The 5540-nt window shown below is 36.5% G+C and overlaps 1 protein-coding gene across 4 annotated transcripts in view; it reads left to right on the forward strand.

Moving 5' to 3' along the window:
• pik3cb (phosphatidylinositol-4,5-bisphosphate 3-kinase, catalytic subunit beta) overlaps nt 1-5540 on the forward strand; it is a 52011-nt gene that overhangs the window by 6765 nt on the left and 39706 nt on the right. For 2 of the 4 annotated variants that reach the window (XM_016442755.1, XM_016442758.1), the window contains exon 2: nt 3630-3693. The exons of 1 other annotated variant lie outside the window; for it this stretch is intronic. The gene's annotated coding sequence lies outside the window, so the exon portion shown is untranslated. The remainder of the gene's footprint in view (nt 1-3629; nt 3694-5540) is intronic. One more of the 4 variants, XM_016442756.1, reaches the window with a different exon arrangement.

Raw genomic sequence — 5540 nt, forward strand, 5'->3', positions numbered from 1 at the left:
ATGAACACTGACCTTAACTGAGGCAAGTGAGGCCTGCAGTTCTTTGGATGTTGTTGTGGGGTCTTTTGTGACCTCTTAGATGACTCGTCGCTGTGCTCTTGGGGTAATTTTGGTCGGCCACTCCTAGGGAAGGTTCTCCACTGTTCCATGTTTTTGCCATTTGTGAATAATGGCTCTCACTGGATGTTTATGTATATATGTATGTATATGTATATATATATGTACAGTGGGTACGGAAAGTATTCAGACCCCCTTAAATTTTTCACTCTTTGTTATATTGCAGCCATTTGCTAACCTGGGTGGTCTACACCTCACTGGGAACAGAAGGTAATTTGCATGGAATGACCCTCTACAGTAATCAAAGTATCTCTTAACTCTTAGGATCTGTATTATCTTTTAGTCTACTTTTGTAAGATTAAGACCATTGTACCACTCGCCCTGAAACTATTCAAATGAAACCAAACATGACTGTAAATCTTATTTGCATTCATATAGAACATTATATTCTTGACCATTCTGAGTGAATCCAGGCATGATATTGTACACATCTCTTTAGCCTTGCCAGTGTTAAATGTTTTGTCAAAACACATTTGACATCATAATCACAAATTTACTGCATGAAAACTTTACAACTATTTGTGGTTCTTTTCTCAGTGTTTAGAGAGACTTTACGATTATTACATAAGCAGCCAACTCTGAGATCATCATTAGTTTCTTTAAATTATGATGTAAATGGAAAACATGTTGATCATTATTATGAACAAAGTAATTTGAGCTGAATGACGCTACCTTTGGAACAAATCCAACCTATAGGCTACTTCTATGTTATTTCTAAGTTCTCTGTGTGAGGTATGTCTCCTTTCGTAATAAAAATGGATTCTTGTCTTTACTTGCATTGCGTCACACGGTTTGCATCCGGTGCAGACACAGTGTGAGTGATCATTGTTGAAGCATTAATATTTATACATGACTTCCTGTTCAATCATGCTCCAATCATAAATGCTTCCTGAAGTTTTTCATGTAACTTGTTCTTACCAGAGAGTTATTTTTTCTGGTTGACAAGGCTTGGGGTTGTGTGTGTGTGTGTGTGTGTGTGTGTGTGTGTGTCAGAAGTGTTGTGGGAAGGGGGATGTAGTTATATGCGGAATCTGGATTCCTAACATTCCAGTGTGAGAATGGGAGGTAGATCAGGACAGATGAGGAAACGAGAGGAATACCTCCCTGTTGGAGGGCCGTAAGGCTTGTACCTCTTACTGTGCCTCTCTCTGTTTGCTCTGTGATAAGGACACAGTGGTTGGTGTGTGTTCATGTGTGTACGAATGAAGAATGGTTAAGCTCTCCTGTCTGAGTGTGTCTGTTTGTCTGAGAGTGTACGTAAGCAGTGGTGCTCGAAGCATCTTGCAGTGCGTGTGTGTATACGTCACTGCTTTGTGCTTTGTGTGTTTGGTTCTGCTAGCATTGTTCCCTTAGTTGTGTGCTTACTTAAGCATATTTTGGGGACAAATTTGTACCATAAAGAGAGCTAAACCTGACATAACCTCCCAAAAACTCCTTTAGAGGAAGTCCTCATTTGTAAAAATGTATAAAAATAAGATATACAATGTTAGATAAATTTGTAAAAATGCAGAACGTTTTCTAATTGGGTTAGGATGTGGGTAAGGGTTAGGTTGTAGCTAGCTGTGTGTAAAAACAATAGCTGTGTGTAAAAAAAATAAAAAACTCTTTGTGTGCTCGCTTTTCATAGAGAAAGCAAGAGAGACTAACCATTTCCCCCCACTAAAAACAGACCAAGCCTTTCTGGGCCAGCATTTGACATCCACTTCTCTAGCTACAAAAAGTACTATGCTGGTGCTATTGTACAGCGGGGGTCAGATATAGTTATACTGTGTGGTTCTTATATACTATGAAGAGATTGTAAAAGATTGCCAAATATCACTGTATTTTCATGATATTTCAAAGAATGACACTAACAAGGAAGCATAGTACTTTGAAGCACTTAAAGTACATCAAAGAATACTATAGTTTTATAATTTAAAAAAATCATGGCATTGCTAGCTTGAGCACATGCTTAAAAAACCTACTAATATAATCCTGTAAAACACTGTTTGTGAATGCAACACAGAATTCAGAGAATAACCATGTGTTTTCAGGCAAATGTAAAACATTTCCTTTAAAGGCAGTCGTGGCCTAATGGATAGAGATTTGGACTTGTAACCCAAAAGTCGTGGGTTCAAGACTTAGGTCCGGCAGGGATTGTAGGTTAGGGGAGTGAATAACCTGTGCTCTCTTCCACCCTTAATACCACGACTAAGGTGAGACCCTTGAGCAAGGCACCGAACCCCGGGCGCCACAGCAATATGGCTGCCCACTACTCCAGGTGTGTGTTCACGCTGTGTGTGTGTGTTCACTGCTGTGTGTGTGCATTTGGATGGGTTAAATGCAGAGCACTGGTTTCCAGTAACCTTAGTTAACCTACTAAAAGGTGTTTTCTTGATGAAGGGTTATAATTCATGTGAAATGTCAATAACTGAGCATTTCAAATGGAGTCTTTAAGACTTATTACAACCTATATGAACAAGACTGCACATCTTTACCACTGCTAAAATGTTCCAAATTCTAACATTATCATTTGAATGTTCCAGCAGAAAAGCACTGCAAAAAGTGATTTTCCAAAAAAAAAAAAAAAAGTGATTGTCAATGGGGCAATAAAAATAATCCTTTGGATTAAGATTATTTTTCTTAACCCATTAGCAGATATTTTTTCATGTTTTAAGCAAAATCGAACAAAATTTTTATACATTTTTCATGACATTATCTACACTTTGCTTATCAAGTAAATGCATCTTGATTTAAGAATGTTTAAATATTTAAACTAAAAAACAAGACAAAATTACTAAGTAAGAAAATCATTTTGTTTGCATTGTAGAGACTCATCAGACCAGGCAACCAGGTGTGGTCTTCTGCTGCTGTAGCTCATCTGCTTCAAGGTTCGATGTGTTGTGCATTCAGAGATGCTCTTCTGCATACCTTGGTTCTAATGAGTGGTTACAAGTTACTTTTGCCTTTCTATCAGCTTGAACCAGTCTGGCCATTCTCCTGTGAATCTATGCATCAACAAAGCGTTTTTGCCCACAGAACTGCCACTGCCACTTTTCTTTTTTCTTTTTTCTTTACCATTCTCTATAAACCCCAGAGATGGTTATGCATGAAAATCCCAGTAGATCAGCAGTTTATGAAATGCTTAAACCAACCCATCTGACACCAACAACCATGCCACATTTAGAGTCTCTTAAATCACCTTTCTTCCCATGCTTGGTTTGCACTTCAGCAGATTGTTTTGATCATGTCTACATGCCTAAATGTATTGTAAATGGCTGATTAGATATTTGCGTTAATGAGCAGTTGAACAAATGCACCTAATAAAGTGTTGAGTGTGTTCATGTTAGTGTGTTTTTTTTGGCAAAGATTAATAGTCAAATTATCCGGAATAACCAGGGGTGATACTATACTATGAACTATTAGCTCTGAGTTGCCGTCTTCGCTGAAATGGGGACACTCACTGTCCTTCAGTTCTGACTCCCTTCATCTCAGATATTCTCATCTGAATCCTCTCTGTGTCTTTCTGTTAGATGCAGCATCCTCTTCATCCCATCATGGAGCTGGCTGAGAAATAAGATACTGCAGAGACAGCAGGTGTGTGTGTGTGTGTGTGTGTGTGTGTGTGTGTGTGTGTGTGTGTGTGTGTGTGCACTGACAGACTAGAATACAAAGAGTCCACTGTAAGCAGTTGGAACAGGTTGAAAAAAGTTAAGGGCACTTTGGTGCTTGTGCACGCTGAGCATTACTGACTTGTGTGGTTCTTAGTGTGAGTATGACAGATTATGAGGTGCAAGTTCTCCCAGTTCCACATTAGCTATTCCCTTGGAGGAGATTCATCCTCAGATTTTTAATGTCTGCAGGTTTTGATCCAAAATAGTCTGTTTTTGGCACTATCCATGATTCCTTCTATCTTGCTACTCTACAGCATAATGCTTGCACCACCTTGCTTCATCTTGGATATGATTTGGTTTGGTTAATGACCAACTTGTTTTTGTGCCATACCTTTGAAAATTGTGGCCCAAAAATGCAATTTAGTTTCATCAGGCCATAAAACATTTTTCCACATGGTTTTGGCTAAATGTAGGTGGACTTAGATGTTTTTGAGAGGTGCCCTGTTCTTTGGAAGGTAATTGCGATGTCCTGTTATCCCGTTCCACTTGTTGTTGATGGCCTTAATGGTATTCCATAACACGTCAAATGTTTTGAAATACTTTTGTACTCTTCTCCTGATTGGTTCCTCTCCACAATCCCGCACATCCTTTGTAAGCTCTTTGCAGGCCGCGGCTTCAGAAATAATATGCAACCAAGAAGTTGATAGAAAATCCTATAGAAGCATCTAATTTTAGTTTTAATTGGCATCACTTAAATGATGACCAGTGTAGGGATATGTCGGTATTAAATTTCATGTTGCGATTAATTGCTAATGCTTTTATCATGGTATACGGTATTATCACGATATTGACATTTAGTTGCAAAAAAGTGTTGTCATAATACAGTATAACAGGTTTAATAACTTTTTTTCTTATAACAAAAATAACTGAACATTTAAATACAATAAAGCAATTTTACACAGTAAAAATGTTACACAGATTATTTATTTATTTATTTTATTTATTTAGTCATTTATTAGACGCTTTTATCCAAAGCGACTTACAAATGAGGACAACAGAAGCAATCAATTGTAGTATTAAAACAACTAAAAACAGATCCAAAACTAAAAGCTAAAACTTTATAAATACTACCTATACATATTTTAAAAATAAAGAGATTAAATAAAAATGACAAATGCATACAACAAAATTTCAAAACTTAACATTTAAATGAAAAACAAAAAATAAAGCTAAAAACAATTCAAAATATTAAAGAACAAAAGGTATAAGAGTATAATAATTATTTTAACATAACACTAAGCCAAACACCAAAAAAACAACTACATATGTGTATGTACAACCACACATACATATATACTGTATATGTACATACACATTTATAAATTCAATATATATATTATTTCATTTCGATTTAGTTTGTTGAAGTATTAAAATACCTCAAATTAAATAAAAACTAAAAACTTAATAAAAGACCTATACAGACATAATAAATTCAGACATAATGTAACTAAAATTAAAATAAATAACAAATACAAATAATACAAATCAAATGACAGTAGTTTATCAGTAATCCTAAAAAATAACACTGCCAAACACACGTGCTAAAAAAACAACAACTTACATACACATAGTAAGAAATGGTTATAAAAACTGAAACAGACGCGAAACAAGTAGTAGGAAAGAGGAGAAATAAAAAGCGATACTTATCTATCCTTTGTCTCTGCCTGGTGGAGTCGCACGGTAGAGTCGATGGTCTTTACACTCTTCGGTCTTCACACGAGGAGGCCTTCACGCGACCGCTGTCGCGGTAAACTAAGCTTTTTTATACCC

The sequence above is a fragment of the Sinocyclocheilus anshuiensis genome, unplaced genomic scaffold, assembly GCF_001515605.1.
Source record: "Sinocyclocheilus anshuiensis isolate Anshui unplaced genomic scaffold, SAMN03320099.WGS_v1.1 scaffold1257, whole genome shotgun sequence".
Classification (NCBI taxonomy): Eukaryota; Metazoa; Chordata; class Actinopteri; order Cypriniformes; family Cyprinidae; genus Sinocyclocheilus; species Sinocyclocheilus anshuiensis.